The sequence below is a fragment of the Entelurus aequoreus genome, linkage group LG09 (assembly GCF_033978785.1).
Source record: "Entelurus aequoreus isolate RoL-2023_Sb linkage group LG09, RoL_Eaeq_v1.1, whole genome shotgun sequence".
Lineage (NCBI taxonomy): Eukaryota > Metazoa > Chordata > Actinopteri > Syngnathiformes > Syngnathidae > Entelurus > Entelurus aequoreus.
In genome coordinates, this window is record NC_084739.1 from 3,921,237 (window position 1) to 3,939,853 (window position 18,617).

At 40.3% G+C, this 18,617-nt stretch overlaps 1 protein-coding gene across 2 annotated transcripts in view; it reads left to right on the forward strand.

Annotated features, from left to right (window-relative positions):
• Positions 1-18,617, forward strand: part of rgs17 (regulator of G protein signaling 17) — a 63,207-nt gene that overhangs the window by 4,735 nt on the left and 39,855 nt on the right. The window lies entirely within an intron of this gene.

The following is an 18,617-nucleotide window of genomic DNA, read 5'->3' on the forward strand; positions in this document are numbered from 1 at the left end:
GTGACGTAACCGATGGTGGCATCTCAAGGCACCTGGGTTATAGGTGACGTAACCAATGGTGGCATCTCAAGGCACCTGGGTTATAGGTGACGTAACCAATGGTGGCATCTCAAGGCACCTGGGTTATAGGTGACATAACCAATGTTGGCATCTCAAGGCACCTGGGTTATAGGTGACGTAACCAATGTTGTCATCTCAAGGCACCTGGGTTATAGGTGACGTAACCAATGGTGGCATCTCAAGGCACCTGGGTTATAGGTGACGTAACCAATGGTGGCATCTCAAGGCACCTGGGTTATAGGTGACGTAACCAATGTTGTCATCTCAAGGCACCTGGGTTATAGGTGACGTAACCAATGTTGTCATCTCAAGGCACCTGGGTTATAGGTGATGTTACTCCCACACCTGGTCACTGGGTGGTCACTCCAGCAGCACTGAGAACTGATGGTGCAATGTTCAATGCCAAGAAGAAAGTGACAGTCCAAAAAAAGTATGTATGAGCAGGAAAAAGGAGGACATAAAGTCAACATGGGACGTTTAGCAGGGTGAAAAGTGGTTACATACATGGTGGTTACATACATGGTTGTTACATACATGGTTGTTACATACATGTTGTTACATACATGTTGTTACATACATGTTGTTACATACATGTTGTTACATACATGGTTGTTACATACATGTTGTTACATACATGGTTGTTACATACATGTTGTTACATACATGGTGGTTACATACATGGTGGTTACATACATGGTTGTTACATACATGTTGTTACATACATGGTTGTTACATACATGTTGTTACATACATGTTGTTACATACATGGTTGTTACATACATGGTTGTTACATACATGTTGTTAGATACATGGTTGTTACATACATGGTTGTTACATACATGGTTGTTAGATACATGGTTGTTACATACATGGTTGTTAGATACATGGTTGTTACATACATGGTTGTTACATACATGGTTGTTAGATACATGGTTGTTACATACATGGTTGTTACATACATGGTTGTTACATACATGGTTGTTACATACATGGTTGTTACATACATGGTGGTTACATACATGGTTGTTACATACATGTTGTTAGATACATGGTTGTTACATACATGTTGTTACATACATGTTGTTACATACATGGTTGTTACATACATGGTTGTTAGATACATGGTTGTTAGATACATGGTTGTTACATACATGGTTGTTACATACATGGTTGTTAGATACATGGTTGTTACATACATGGTTGTTACATACATGGTTGTTAGATACATGGTTGTTACATACATGGTTGTTACATACATGGTTGTTAGATACATGGTTGTTACATACATGGTTGTTAGATACATGGTTGTTACATACATGGTTGTTACATACATGGTTGTTACACACATGGTGGTTACATACATGGTTGTTACATACATGTTGTTAGATACATGGTTGTTACATACATGGTTGTTACATACATGGTTGTTAGATACATGGTTGTTACATACATGGTTGTTACATACATGGTTGTTACATACATGGTTGTTACATACATGGTTGTTAGATACATGGTTGTTACATACATGGTTGTTACATACATGGTTGTTAGATACATGGTTGTTACATACATGGTTGTTACATACATGTTGTTAGATACATGGTTGTTACATACATGGTTGTTACATACATGGTTGTTACATACATTGTTGTTACATACATGGTTGTTACATACATGTTGTTAGATACATGGTTGTTACATACATGGTTGTTACATACATGGTTGTTACATACATGGTTGTTAGATACATGGTTGTAACATACATGTTGTTAGATACATGGTTGTTACATACATGGTTGTTAGATACATGGTTGTTACATACATGTTGTTACATACATGGTTGTTACATACATGGTTGTTACATACATGGTTGTTAGATACATGGTTGTTACATACATGGTTGTTAGATACATGGTTGTTACATACATGGTTGTTACATACATGTTGTTAGATATATGGTTGTTACATACATGGTTGTTAGATACATGGTTGTTACATACATTGTTGTTTGATACATGGTTTTTACATACATGGTTGTTACATACATGGTTGTTACATACATGTTGTTAGATATATGGTTGTTACATACATGGTTGTTAGATACATGGTTGTTACATACATGTTTGTTAGATACATGGTTGTTACATACATTGTTGTTTGATACATGGTTTTTACATACATGGTTGTTACATACATGGTTGTTACATACATGGTTGTTACATACATGTTGTTACATACATGGTTGTGACAAACATGGTTGTTACATACATGGTTGTTAGATACATGGTTGTTAGATACATGGTTGTTACTTACATGGTTGTTACATACATGGTTGTTACATACATGTTGTTACATACATGGTTGTTACAAACATGGTTGTTACATACATGGTTGTTACATACATGGTTGTTAGATACATGGTTGTTACTTACATGGTTGTTACATACATGGTTGTTACATACATGGTTGTTACATACATGGTTGTTACATACATGGTTGTTAGATACATGGTTTTACATACATGGTTGTTACATACATGGTTGTTACATACTGTACATGGTTGTTACATACATGGTTGTTACATACATGGTTGTTACATACATGGTTGTTACATACATGGTTGTTACATACATGGTTGTTACATACATGGTTGTTACATACTGTACATGGTTGTTACATACATGGTTGTTACATACATTTGATCATCAATAACATGACATTTTGATCAACACACACACTGAGTACTGAGAATTGAGTATGGATCCCCACGTACCAGGAATGAGTTTGCATACTGTAGCTAGTTTCTGACTGGCCACACCATTAGGTACCCCTGTGCTACTGGCCACACCATTAGGTACCCCTGTGCTACTGGCCACACCATTAGGTACCCCTGTGCTACTGGCCACACCATTAGGTACCCCTGTGCTACTGGCCACACCATTAGGTACCCCTGTGCTACTGGCCACACCATTAGGTACCCCTGTGCTGCTGGCCACACCATTAGGTACCCCTGTGCTGCTGGCCACACCATTAGGTACCCCTGTGCTACTGGCCACACCATTAGGTACCCCTGTGCTACTGGCCACACCATTAGGTACCCCTGTGCTACTGGCCACACCATTAGGTACCCCTGTGCTAAGTAACTCTTCAGTTGGGACTTGAATGCAACAATCATGAGTTTTACCCTTCTCGTGTTGCTAAATCCTAGCAAGACTCCTCCGTTGTTACCAAAGCTCGTCCTCCTGGAACTTCTGATGCTGCAAGAAAGGCTCTTATCTTTGCATGCAGCTATGCCAAATGTGTCTTCATGGACATTTGAGTGTACAAGGAGGAACTTGTATTCACCCAAACTGCTTTCATCTGGCATGAGGTCATGGTGGCCATTTCCACTTCAAGTTCCTACTTGACAAAAGCTGCTTGTCGGGGCAACCATCCTGTTGTCAGTCATGGGATGCAAACAGGAGGAGAGAAAGTCAACATGGTGAAAAGTTGTTAGATACACCGTTCACCGTTCATGGTTCTGTAATCTGTTCCTGGGTCAAACTGTTTCAAAGGTCTCATATTGTGTTATTGAAATTGTGCTGGGAATCCAGGCTTGTTTCTGGAATGTTTAAAAGTGCTCCATATAAGCCCTACTGGGAACATGCACGTGTCAAATCAAAAAATCGATTTTCAGATTACCGAATTTTGCGGACTATAGGGCGCACTTAAAATCCTTTTCCCCCCTCAAAACTCCACAGTGCGCCTTATAACCCGGTGCGCCTAATGTACGGAATAATTACCGGGGACTGTACCTAGGGTTGGGCATCGATGGGAACGCGGATTCTCCCGCAATCATCCAAATGCTTAAACATCAATTCGATGCTCAATTTTCTGACTGAAAGAATTGGTTTACAGCTAACTGTATCTTCATACACCAAGTGGAGCCAATAATCCTCAATTGCAGCAAATATAAAGCAGTCCTTAAGTTGTGTTATCACTGGAGGACGAGGCTAAACAAGAGCAAGCATTCTATTAGCTAAGCTAGCTGCTAAACTAGCTTGAAACCACATAAGAAATACGTTTTTTTTCTGCATTACTATGGAAAACATACCTATTAACTGGAAAGTAACATTCCATTAATAAGATTTGATTTGATTTTTGATTTTTATTAAGGATCCCCATTAGCTGGTTGCCTCAACAACCCACTAGTCTTCCTGGGGTCCACAATTCAATACAATTACAAGTAAAAGCATATAATTATAACTACACAATACAGAAAAAAATAAAAGCATCAATAAAAAACAAGCAAACAATTTACAGTCACAGAATAATAATTACCATATAAATATAACTACACAATATAAAACCAAACAAATCATCAACGAGCAAACTAATTTAAAAACTCAGATAAAATATTACTCTCTTTTTAAAAACCTGTTTACTTTCAATGCTGGTGAGAATTCGAGGCAGGTTATTCCAGAGCGATAAAGATCTATAAATAAAAGATTTCCGCAAAGCATTCTTCCTGGGACGAGGGAGTACAAAATGCCCCTCACTGGACGCCCTGGTATTGTGATTATGTATAGTGCTACTGTCAACTATTTGGGCCATGAGAAAAGCTGAGGATAATCTAACGACTGTCCATAAAGATCCATAAATCAATAGTGTTGATACCAAGGGTAGTATCAATATGTGATTGATACTAGAGTGATATATTTATTTTCCCAAAATGTTTATTTTTCTTTTGTTTTGGTTGTCTATCATTTCTGGACGCAGGAGGACATTGAGGGCGAAAAGCAAAGGATTTCAAATGAATGTAATGTTTATTATTGACTTAGATTCTCTCAGACAATTGTATGTAATACAAGAGAAAGTAAGCAACTACTTTGTATACTGTATCCTCCTCAATAGCACCTACCATAAATTCATTTGAAAAAGTAATACATGTAATAGGTATCGGACGATTACACTCATGGATAATCTAAATCAGAAGATTTTATTTATGAGCTTTTCAAAAATAAAGTGAAACTTTACTCCTCTTGGAAGAAACTTCATAAGATTTATATTGAAGTTTAAAAGATTGATTTATGTATATACTGTTTGAAAATAGCCCATCATAATAGTACATTTGGTACTCTGCCTCTTAAAAGAGTGGCAATTAGAATCATTGAAAGGAGGAACACTAGCTAAGAGTACTGAGGTGTGCAGGAACTGCTAGCAGAACTTTCTCATACATGCTCCAGTATTTGTCTACTCTTGTCTTGTCTTGTGTTTATTGGCATGTAACAATATCAACTATTCATATCACAGTTCTTCTTACCAAAATGATCAAGGTTATCAATCAATATTATCACGGTATTGTTGAATATGTTCAAAAAGTTTTATTTAAAAAAAAAAAATCAAATCAAAGAAATAACTAACCACACAGTATATTTTCTTGGCAGAATAAATGTCATATAATAATATTGTACTGGTTAATTAAGAGACATTTCATTTTTATCAGTATTTTTTTCCCATTTGACTCAATAAAAGGTTTTTTTTAATGACAAAGAAAAAAAACGTGTGTTGGGTGCGTTCTGTCCGGCTTATATAACGTTATGCAAATTCACTTCCTGTTGTCATATTACTTTGAGTATTGAGCGATCTCTCTGTGGAAGAGAGGTTTAGTATCTTGGTTGTTCAGCCAGTAATGTGTTCATAGTATCTTGGTTGTTCAGCCAGTAATGTGTTCATAGTATCATGGTTGTTCAGGCAGTAATGTGTTCATAGTATCTTGGTTGTTCAGCCAGTAATGTGTTCATAGTATCTTGGTTGTTCAGGCAGTAATGTGTTCATAGTATCTTGGTTGTTCAGGCAGTAATGTGTTCATAGTATCTTGGTTGTTCAGCCAGTAATGTGTCCATAGTATCGTGGTTGTTCAGGCAGTAATGTGTTCATAGTATCTTGGTTGTTCAGCCAGTAATGTGTTCATAGTATCTTGGTTGTTCAGGCAGTAATGTGTTCATAGTATCTTGGTTGTTCAGCCAGTAATGTGTTCATAGTATCATGGTTGTTCAGGCAGTAATGTGTTCATAGTATCTTGGTTGTTCAGCCAGTAATGTGTTCATAGTATCTTGGTTGTTCAGGCAGTAATGTGTTCATAGTATCTTGGTTGTTCAGGCAGTAATGTGTTCATAGTATCTTGGTTGTTCAGCCAGTAATGTGTTCATAGTATCGTGGTTGTTCAGGCAGTAATGTGTTCATAGTATCTTGGTTGTTCAGCCAGTAATGTGTTCATAGTATCTTGGTTGTTCAGGCAGTAATGTGTTCATAGTATCTTGGTTGTTCAGGCAGTAATGTGTTCATAGTATCTTGGTTGTTCAGGCAGTAATGTGTTCATAGTATCTTGGTTGTTCAGCCAGTAATGTGTTCATAGTATCTTGGTTGTTCAGCCAGTAATGTGTTCATAGTATCTTGGTTGTTCAGGCAGTAATGTGTTCATAGTATCTTGGTTGTTCAGGCAGTAATGTGTTCATAGTATCTTGGTTGTTCAGCCAGTAATGTGTTCATAGTATCTTGGTTGTTCAGGCAGTAATGTGTTCATAGTATCTTGGTTGTTCAGGCAGTAATGTGTTCATAGTATCTTGGTTGTTCAGGCAGTAATGTGTTCATAGTATCTTGGTTGTTCAGCCAGTAATGTGTTCATAGTATCTTGGTTGTTCAGCCAGTAATGTGTTCATAGTATCTTGGTTGTTCAGCCAGTAATGTGTTCATAGTATCATGGTTGTTCAGGCAGTAATGTGTTCATAGTATCTTGGTTGTTCAGGCAGTAATGTGTTCATAGTATCGTGGTTGTTCAGGCAGTAATGTGTTCATAGTATCGTGGTTGTTCAGCCAGTAATGTGTTCATAGTATCTTGGTTGTTCAGCCAGTAATGTGTTCATAGTATCTTGGTTGTTCAGGCAGTAATGTGTTCATAGTATCTTGGTTGTTCAGGCAGTAATGTGTTCATAGTATCTTGGTTGTTCAGGCAGTAATGTGTTCATAGTATCTTGGTTGTTCAGCCAGTAATGTGTTCATAGTATCTTGGTTGTTCAGGCAGTAATGTGTTCATAGTATCTTGGTTGTTCAGCCAGTAATGTGTTCATAGTATCTTGGTTGTTCAGGCAGTAATGTGTTCATAGTATCTTGGTTGTTCAGCCAGTAATGTGTTCATAGTATCTTGGTTGTTCAGCCAGTAATGTGTTCATAGTATCATGGTTGTTCAGGCAGTAATGTGTTCATAGTATTTTGGTTGTTCAGGCAGTAATGTGTTCATTGTATCGTGGTTGTTCAGGCAGTAATGTGTTCATTGTATCGTGGTTGTTCAGGCAGTAATGTGTTCATAGTATCTTGGTTGTTCAGGCAGTAATGTGTTCATAGTATCTTGGTTGTTCAGGCAGTAATGTGTTCATAGTATCTTGGTTGTTCAGGCAGTAATGTGGTCATTGTATCGTGGTTGTTCAGGCAGTAATGTGTTCATAGTATCTTGGTTGTTCAGGCAGTAATGTGTTCATAGTATCTTGGTTGTTCAGGCAGTAATGTGGTCATAGTATCTTGGTTGTTCAGGCAGTAATGTGGTCATAGTATCTTGGTTGTTCAGGCAGTAATGTGGTCATAGTATCTTGGTTGGTCAGGCAGTAATGTGTTCATAGTATCTTGGTTGTTCAGGCAGTAATGTGTTCATAGTATCTTGGTTGTTCAGGCAGTAATGTGGTCATTGTATCGTGGTTGTTCAGGCAGTAATGTGTTCATAGTATCTTGGTTGTTCAGGCAGTAATGTGTTCATAGTATCTTGGTTGTTCAGGCAGTAATGTGGTCATAGTATCTTGGTTGTTCAGGCAGTAATGTGTTCATACACGTTTCCATCGAGGAATGTCATTTTTTAATGGACCAAGACGTTAATGTCTGTTGTTTTCATGTTAGCATTCAAGCTAGCTTGTTTCTCCATTAACTAAGCAGTGTCACTGGTTGTAAGTTTATAAATAAGTTTTACCACGATAGTGTTTGTGGTTCCATCCCTGGTTGTCTGTCTGACTGGTAATAAGTTTATAAATAAGTTTTACCACGATAGTGTTTGTGGTTCCATCCCTGGTTGTCTGTCTGACTGGTAATAAGTTTATAAATAAGTTTTACCACGATAGTGTTTGTGGTTCCATCCCTGGTTGTCTGTCTGACTGGTAATAAGTTTATAAATAAGTTTTACCACGATAGTGTTTGTGGTTCCATCCCTGGTTGTCTGTCTGACTGGTAATAAGTTTATAAATAAGTTTTACCACGATAGTGTTTGTGGTTCCATCCCTGGTTGTCTGTCTGACTGGTAATAAGTTTATAAATAAGTTTTACCACGATAGTGTTTGTGGTTCCATCCCTGGTTGTCTGTCTGACTGGTAATAAGTTTATAAATAAGTTTTACCACGATAGTGTTTGTGGTTCCATCCCTGGTTGTCTGTCTGACTGGTAATAAGTTTATAAATAAGTTTTACCACGATAGTGTTTGTGGTTCCATCCCTGGTTGTCTGTCTGACTGGTAATAAGTTTATAAATAAGTTTTACCACGATAGTGTTTGTGGTTCCATCCCTGGTTGTCTGTCTGACTGGTAATAAGTTTATAAATAAGTTTTACCACGATAGTGTTTGTGGTTCCATCCCTGGTTGTCTGTCTGACTGGTAATAAGTTTATAAATAAGTTTTACCACGATAGTGTTTGTGGTTCCATCCCTGGTTGTCTGTCTGACTGGTAATAAGTTTATAAATAAGTTTTACCACGATAGTGTTTGTGGTTCCATCCCTGGTTGTCTGTCTGACTGGTAATAAGTTTATAAATAAGTTTTACCACGATAGTGTTTGTGGTTCCATCCCTGGTTGTCTGTCTGACTGGTAATAAGTTTATAAATAAGTTTTACCACGATAGTGTTTGTGGTTCCATCCCTGGTTGTCTGTCTGACTGGTAATAAGTTTATAAATAAGTTTTACCACGATAGTGTTTGTGGTTCCATCCCTGGTTGTCTGTCTGACTGGTAATAAGTTTATAAATAAGTTTTACCACGATAGTGTTTGTGGTTCCATCCCTGGTTGTCTGTCTGACTGGTAATAAGTTTATAAATAAGTTTTACCACGATAGTGTTTGTGGTTCCATCCCTGGTTGTCTGTCTGACTGGTAATAAGTTTATAAATAAGTTTTACCACGATAGTGTTTGTGGTTCCATCCCTGGTTGTCTGTCTGACTGGTAATAAGTTTATAAATAAGTTTTACCACGATAGTGTTTGTGGTTCCATCCCTGGTTGTCTGTCTGACTGGTAATAAGTTTATAAATAAGTTTTACCACGATAGTGTTTGTGGTTCCATCCCTGGTTGTCTGTCTGACTGGTAATAAGTTTATAAATAAGTTTTACCACGATAGTGTTTGTGGTTCCATCCCTGGTTGTCTGTCTGACTGGTAATAAGTTTATAAATAAGTTTTACCACGATAGTGTTTGTGGTTCCATCCCTGGTTGTCTGTCTGACTGGTAATAAGTTTATAAATAAGTTTTACCACGATAGTGTTTGTGGTTCCATCCCTGGTTGTCTGTCTGACTGGTAATAAGTTTATAAATAAGTTTTACCACGATAGTGTTTGTGGTTCCATCCCTGGTTGTCTGTCTGACTGGTAATAAGTTTATAAATAAGTTTTACCACGATAGTGTTTGTGGTTCCATCCCTGGTTGTCTGTCTGACTGGTAATAAGTTTATAAATAAGTTTTACCACGATAGTGTTTGTGGTTCCATCCCTGGTTGTCTGTCTGACTGGTAATAAGTTTATAAATAAGTTTTACCACGATAGTGTTTGTGGTTCCATCCCTGGTTGTCTGTCTGACTGGTAATAAGTTTATAAATAAGTTTTACCACGATAGTGTTTGTGGTTCCATCCCTGGTTGTCTGTCTGACTGGTAATAAGTTTATAAATAAGTTTTACCACGATAGTGTTTGTGGTTCCATCCCTGGTTGTCTGTCTGACTGGTAATAAGTTTATAAATAAGTTTTACCACGATAGTGTTTGTGGTTCCATCCCTGGTTGTCTGTCTGACTGGTAATAAGTTTATAAATAAGTTTTACCACGATAGTGTTTGTGGTTCCATCCCTGGTTGTCCATATGTGTCCTGCTGTCCATGTAGCAAATATTATACTTGCATAAAAACACTGTTTTCTGGACGGTAAAGATGAATGTCTAAAAGCTGCCTTTCAGTCAATTATTTTGTCTCTTTCTCTGCCCAATCGTAGTAGTGAGAAAAACAACATTTGAGGAATAAAAAGATTGGAGGAGCAAGTTTCATGCTTCACTTCTTCATGGAGTTTCCTTCAGGGAGAAACAAAATGCCATCTTGACTTGACCAGCTTGGCTTCCTTTTATGATGTTGTTTCAAACTTTTGACTTATCCCCGGATCTCCATGGTGGGACAGGTCTTGATGATAGTCTTGCAGCCAGCTGCTTATAAAGTTGTGTGGTGAAGATAATTGAAGGTTTAGTGTCTCGGGGGTCAGACGGTACCTCAAAATGCATTTATGACACCTTCATGGTGGAGACCTGGTTTGTGTTCAAAGACTTTAGGAATCTATATTGCCATATTCATTGCAGCCTCCTGCGATAATTAGGATGTATTATTTGCTACATAAATGATAAATAAACAAAACGAGTTCCAAGGGCTCCTAGTATGGCTGCTAGTGTATGTACAACATTGTGCATCATTTCTGGTTGTACTATTTTCTCTAAATGATTATTTCATCGACCTAATAGTTTAAGGCTTATATCTGCTTACTTTGTGTAACATGTTTTATATTTGTGTTCATTAAGCACTAATTCTCATGTTGTTTCAATACTTTACATTAGTTCTGGGCCATACTACACATTTGGGTATCGATCCAATATCAAGTAATATTGGTCATACCAATACTTCATTAACAAAAGCCAAAAGCAGTGAAGTTGTCACGTTGTGTAAATGGTAAATAAAAAAAGAATACAACAAATCCTTTTCAACTTATATTCAATTGAATAGACTGCAAAGACAAGATATTTCATGTTCACACTGAGAAACTTTGGTATTTTTTTCAAATATTAGCTAATTTGGAATTTGATGCCTGCAACAAGTTTCAAAAAAGCTGGCACAAGTGGCAAAAAAGAGTGAGAGAGTTGAGGAATGCTCATCAAAGATTTATTTGGAACATCCCACAGGTGAGCAGGCTAATTGGGAACAGGTGGGTGCCATGATTGGGTATAAAAGCAGCTTCCATGAAATGCTCAGTCATTCACAAACAAGGACGGGGCGAGGGTCACCACTTTGTCAACAAATGCCTGAGCAAATTGTTTAAGAACAACATTTCTCAAGAAGGAATTTAGGGATTTCACCATCTACACTCCGTAATATCATCAAAAGGTTCAGAGAATGTGGAGAAATCACTGCAGGTAAGCCATGATATTACACACCTTGGATCCCTCAGGCGCTACTGCATCAAAAAGCCACATCAGTGTGTAAAGAATATCACCACATGGGCTCAGGAACACTTCAGAAAACCACTGTCAGTAACTACAGTCGGTCGCTACATCTGTAAGTGCAAGTTTAAACTCTACTATGCAAAGCCAAAGCCATTTATCAACAACACCCAGAAACACTTTGCTGGGCCTGAGCTCATCTAAGATGGACTGATGCAAAGTGGAAAAGTGTTCTGTGGTCTGACGAGTCCACATTTCAAATTGTTTTTGGAAACTGTGGACCAAAGAGGAAAAGAAGCATGGGGACTGTTCTAGGGTGAAAGTGTAGAAGGCAGCATGTGTGATGGTATGGGGGTGTATTAGTGGTCAAGACATGTTCTAGGGTGAAAGTGTAAGAGGCAGCATGTGTGATGGTATGGGGGTGTATTAGTGGTCAAGACATGTTCTAGGGTGAAAGTGTAGAAGGCAGCATGTGTGGTGGTATGGGGGTGTATTAGTGGTCAAGACATGTTCTAGGGTGAAAGTGTAGAAGGCAGCATGTGTGATGGTATGGGGGTGTATTAGTGGTCAAGACATGTTCTAGGGTGAAAGTGTAGAAGGCAGCATGTGTGATGGTATGGGGGTGTATTAGTGGTCAAGACATGTTCTAGGGTGAAAGTGTAAGAGGCAGCATGTGTGATGGTATGGGGGTGTATTAGTGGTCAAGACATGTTCTAGGGTGAAAGTGTAAGAGGCAGCATGTGTGATGGTATGGGGGTGTATTAGTGGTCAAGACATGTTCTAGGGTGAAAGTGTAATAGGCAGCATGTGTGATGGTATGGGGGTGTATTAGTGGTCAAGACATGTTCTAGGGTGAAAGTGTAAAAGGCAGCATGTGTGATGGTATGGGGGTGTATTAGTGGTCAAGACATGTTCTAGGGTGAAAGTGTAAAAGGCAGCATGTGTGATGGTATGGGGGTGTATTAGTGGTCAAGACATGTTCTAGGGTGAAAGTGTAAGAGGCAGCATGTGTGATGGTATGGGGGTGTATTAGTGGTCAAGACATGTTCTAGGGTGAAAGTGTAGAAGGCAGCATGTGTGATGGTATGGGGGTGTATTAGTGGTCAAGACATGTTCTAGGGTGAAAGTGTAGAAGGCAGCATGTGTGGTGGTATGGGGGTGTATTAGTGGTCAAGACATGTTCTAGGGTGAAAGTGTAGAAGGCAGCATGTGTGATGGTATGGGGGTGTATTAGTGGTCAAGACATGTTCTAGGGTGAAAGTGTAAAAGGCAGCATGTGTGATGGTATGGGGGTGTATTAGTGGTCAAGACATGTTCTAGGGTGAAAGTGTAAGAGGCAGCATGTGTGATGGTATGGGGGTGTATTAGTGGTCAAGACATGTTCTAGGGTGAAAGTGTAGAAGGCAGCATGTGTGATGGTATGGGGGTGTATTAGTGGTCAAGACATGTTCTAGGGTGAAAGTGTAGAAGGCAGCATGTGTGATGGTATGGGGGTGTATTAGTGGTCAAGACATGTTCTAGGGTGAAAGTGTAGAAGGCAGCATGTGTGATGGTATGGGGGTGTATTAGTGGTCAAGACATGTTCTAGGGTGAAAGTGTAAAAGGCAGCATGTGTGATGGTATGGGGGTGTATTAGTGGTCAAGACATGTTCTAGGGTGAAAGTGTAAGAGGCAGCATGTGTGATGGTATGGGGGTGTATTAGTGGTCAAGACATGTTTGATTGAGACTTTTATTAGTAGGTTGCACAGTGAAGTACATATTCCGTACAATTGACCACTAAATGGTAACACCCGAATAAGTTTTTCAACTTGTTTAAGTCGGGGTCCACTTAAATTGATTCATGATACAGATATATACTATCATATATACTATCATCATAATACAGTCATCACACAAGATAATCACATTGAATTATTTACATTATTTACAATCAGGAGTGTGGAGGGGGGGTGGGGTGGGGGGGGGGGGGATATGGACATCAAGTAGTGGACATAGAGAGAGAGAGAGAGAGAGAGAGAGAGAGAGAGAGAGAGATCAGAAGGCATAAGAAAAAGAATCTGCATTTGATTGTTTACATTTGATTATTAGCAATCCGGGGAGGGTGTTAGTTTAGGGTTGTAGCTGCCTGGAGGTGAACTTTTATAGCGGTTTTGAAGGAGGATAGAGATGCACTTTCTTTTATACCTGTTGGGAGCGCATTCCACATTGATGTGGCATAGAAAGAGAATGAGTTAAGACCTTTGTTAGTTCGGAATCTGGGTTTAACGTGGTTAGTGGAGCACCCCCTGGTGTTGTGGTTATGGCGGTCATTTACGTTAAGGAAGTAGTTTGACATGTACTTCGGTATCAGGGAGGTATCAGGAGGTATGTTCTAGGGTGAAAGTGTAGAAGGCAGCATGTGTGATGGTATGGGGGTGTATTAGTGGTCAAGACATGTTCTAGGGTGAAAGTGTAGTAGGCAGCATGTGTGATGGTATGGGGGTGTATTAGTGGTCAAGACATGTTCTAGGGTGAAAGTGTAAAAGGCAGCATGTGTGATGGTATGGGGGTGTATTAGTGGTCAAGACATGTTCTAGGGTGAAAGTGTAAAAGGCAGCATGTGTGATGGTATGGGGGTGTATTAGTGGTCAAGACATGTTCTAGGGTGAAAGTGTAAAAGGCAGCATGTGTGATGGTATGGGGGTGTATTAGTGGTCAAGACATGTTCTAGGGTGAAAGTGTAAGAGGCAGCATGTGTGATGGTATGGGGGTGTATTAGTGGTCAAGACATGTTCTAGGGTGAAAGTGTAAGAGGCAGCATGTGTGATGGTATGGGGGTGTATTAGTGGTCAAGACATGTTCTAGGGTGAAAGTGTAAAAGGCAGCATGTGTGATGGTATGGGGGTGTATTAGTGGTCAAGACATGTTCTAGGGTGAAAGTGTAAAAGGCAGCATGTGTGATGGTATGGGGGTGTATTAGTGGTCAAGACATGTTCTAGGGTGAAAGTGTAAAAGGCAGCATGTGTGATGGTATGGGGGTGTATTAGTGGTCAAGACATGTTCTAGGGTGAAAGTGTAAGAGGCAGCATGTGTGATGGTATGGGGGTGTATTAGTGGTCAAGACATGTTCTAGGGTGAAAGTGTAAGAGGCAGCATGTGTGATGGTATGGGGGTGTATTAGTGGTCAAGACATGTTCTAGGGTGAAAGTGTAGAAGGCAGCATGTGTGATGGTATGGGGGTGTATTAGTGGTCAAGACATGTTCTAGGGTGAAAGTGTAAAAGGCAGCATGTGTGATGGTATGGGGGTGTATTAGTGGTCAAGACATGTTCTAGGGTGAAAGTGTAGAAGGCAGCATGTGTGATGGTATGGGGGTGTATTAGTGGTCAAGACATGTTCTAGGGTGAAAGTGTAAAAGGCAGCATGTGTGATGGTATGGGGGTGTATTAGTGGTCAAGACATGTTCTAGGGTGAAAGTGTAAGAGGCAGCATGTGTGATGGTATGGGGGTGTATTAGTGGTCAAGACATGTTCTAGGGTGAAAGTGTAAAAGGCAGCATGTGTGATGGTATGGGGGTGTATTAGTGGTCAAGACATGTTCTAGGGTGAAAGTGTAAGAGGCAGCATGTGTGATGGTATGGGGGTGTATTAGTGGTCAAGACATGTTCTAGGGTGAAAGTGTAAAAGGCAGCATGTGTGATGGTATGGGGGTGTATTAGTGGTCAAGACATGTTCTAGGGTGAAAGTGTAGAAGGCAGCATGTGTGGTGGTATGGGGGTGTATTAGTGGTCAAGACATGTTCTAGGGTGAAAGTGTAGAAGGCAGCATGTGTGATGGTATGGGGGTGTATTAGTGGTCAAGACATGTTCTAGGGTGAAAGTGTAGAAGGCAGCATGTGTGATGGTATGGGGGTGTATTAGTGGTCAAGACATGTTCTAGGGTGAAAGTGTAAGAGGCAGCATGTGTGATGGTATGGGGGTGTATTAGTGGTCAAGACATGTTCTAGGGTGAAAGTGTAAGAGGCAGCATGTGTGATGGTATGGGGGTGTATTAGTGGTCAAGACATGTTCTAGGGTGAAAGTGTAATAGGCAGCATGTGTGATGGTATGGGGGTGTATTAGTGGTCAAGACATGTTCTAGGGTGAAAGTGTAAAAGGCAGCATGTGTGATGGTATGGGGGTGTATTAGTGGTCAAGACATGTTCTAGGGTGAAAGTGTAAAAGGCAGCATGTGTGATGGTATGGGGGTGTATTAGTGGTCAAGACATGTTCTAGGGTGAAAGTGTAAGAGGCAGCATGTGTGATGGTATGGGGGTGTATTAGTGGTCAAGACATGTTCTAGGGTGAAAGTGTAGAAGGCAGCATGTGTGATGGTATGGGGGTGTATTAGTGGTCAAGACATGTTCTAGGGTGAAAGTGTAGAAGGCAGCATGTGTGGTGGTATGGGGGTGTATTAGTGGTCAAGACATGTTCTAGGGTGAAAGTGTAGAAGGCAGCATGTGTGATGGTATGGGGGTGTATTAGTGGTCAAGACATGTTCTAGGGTGAAAGTGTAAAAGGCAGCATGTGTGATGGTATGGGGGTGTATTAGTGGTCAAGACATGTTCTAGGGTGAAAGTGTAAGAGGCAGCATGTGTGATGGTATGGGGGTGTATTAGTGGTCAAGACATGTTCTAGGGTGAAAGTGTAGAAGGCAGCATGTGTGATGGTATGGGGGTGTATTAGTGGTCAAGACATGTTCTAGGGTGAAAGTGTAGAAGGCAGCATGTGTGATGGTATGGGGGTGTATTAGTGGTCAAGACATGTTCTAGGGTGAAAGTGTAGAAGGCAGCATGTGTGATGGTATGGGGGTGTATTAGTGGTCAAGACATGTTCTAGGGTGAAAGTGTAAAAGGCAGCATGTGTGATGGTATGGGGGTGTATTAGTGGTCAAGACATGTTCTAGGGTGAAAGTGTAAGAGGCAGCATGTGTGATGGTATGGGGGTGTATTAGTGGTCAAGACATGTTTGATTGAGACTTTTATTAGTAGGTTGCACAGTGAAGTACATATTCCGTACAATTGACCACTAAATGGTAACACCCGAATAAGTTTTTCAACTTGTTTAAGTCGGGGTCCACTTAAATTGATTCATGATACAGATATATACTATCATATATACTATCATCATAATACAGTCATCACACAAGATAATCACATTGAATTATTTACATTATTTACAATCAGGAGTGTGGAGGGGGGGTGGGGTGGGGGGGGGGGGGGATATGGACATCAAGTAGTGGACATAGAGAGAGAGAGAGAGAGAGAGAGAGAGAGAGAGAGAGAGAGAGATCAGAAGGCATAAGAAAAAGAATCTGCATTTGATTGTTTACATTTGATTATTAGCAATCCGGGGAGGGTGTTAGTTTAGGGTTGTAGCTGCCTGGAGGTGAACTTTTATAGCGGTTTTGAAGGAGGATAGAGATGCACTTTCTTTTATACCTGTTGGGAGCGCATTCCACATTGATGTGGCATAGAAAGAGAATGAGTTAAGACCTTTGTTAGTTCGGAATCTGGGTTTAACGTGGTTAGTGGAGCACCCCCTGGTGTTGTGGTTATGGCGGTCATTTACGTTAAGGAAGTAGTTTGACATGTACTTCGGTATCAGGGAGGTATCAGGAGGTATGTTCTAGGGTGAAAGTGTAGAAGGCAGCATGTGTGATGGTATGGGGGTGTATTAGTGGTCAAGACATGTTCTAGGGTGAAAGTGTAGTAGGCAGCATGTGTGATGGTATGGGGGTGTATTAGTGGTCAAGACATGTTCTAGGGTGAAAGTGTAAAAGGCAGCATGTGTGATGGTATGGGGGTGTATTAGTGGTCAAGACATGTTCTAGGGTGAAAGTGTAAAAGGCAGCATGTGTGATGGTATGGGGGTGTATTAGTGGTCAAGACATGTTCTAGGGTGAAAGTGTAAAAGGCAGCATGTGTGATGGTATGGGGGTGTATTAGTGGTCAAGACATGTTCTAGGGTGAAAGTGTAAGAGGCAGCATGTGTGATGGTATGGGGGTGTATTAGTGGTCAAGACATGTTCTAGGGTGAAAGTGTAAGAGGCAGCATGTGTGATGGTATGGGGGTGTATTAGTGGTCAAGACATGTTCTAGGGTGAAAGTGTAAAAGGCAGCATGTGTGATGGTATGGGGGTGTATTAGTGGTCAAGACATGTTCTAGGGTGAAAGTGTAAAAGGCAGCATGTGTGATGGTATGGGGGTGTATTAGTGGTCAAGACATGTTCTAGGGTGAAAGTGTAAAAGGCAGCATGTGTGATGGTATGGGGGTGTATTAGTGGTCAAGACATGTTCTAGGGTGAAAGTGTAAGAGGCAGCATGTGTGATGGTATGGGGGTGTATTAGTGGTCAAGACATGTTCTAGGGTGAAAGTGTAAGAGGCAGCATGTGTGATGGTATGGGGGTGTATTAGTGGTCAAGACATGTTCTAGGGTGAAAGTGTAGAAGGCAGCATGTGTGATGGTATGGGGGTGTATTAGTGGTCAAGACATGTTCTAGGGTGAAAGTGTAAAAGGCAGCATGTGTGATGGTATGGGGGTGTATTAGTGGTCAAGACATGTTCTAGGGTGAAAGTGTAGAAGGCAGCATGTGTGATGGTATGGGGGTGTATTAGTGGTCAAGACATGTTCTAGGGTGAAAGTGTAAAAGGCAGCATGTGTGATGGTATGGGGGTGTATTAGTGGTCAAGACATGTTCTAGGGTGAAAGTGTAAGAGGCAGCATGTGTGATGGTATGGGGGTGTATTAGTGGTCAAGACATGTTCTAGGGTGAAAGTGTAAAAGGCAGCATGTGTGATGGTATGGGGGTGTATTAGTGGTCAAGACATGTTCTAGGGTGAAAGTGTAAGAGGCAGCATGTGTGATGGTATGGGGGTGTATTAGTGGTCAAGACATGTTCTAGGGTGAAAGTGTAAAAGGCAGCATGTGTGATGGTATGGGGGTGTATTAGTGGTCAAGACATGTTCTAGGGTGAAAGTGTAAAAGGCAGCATGTGTGATGGTATGGGGGTGTATTAGTGGTCAAGACATGTTCTAGGGTGAAAGTGTAAGAGGCAGCATGTGTGATGGTA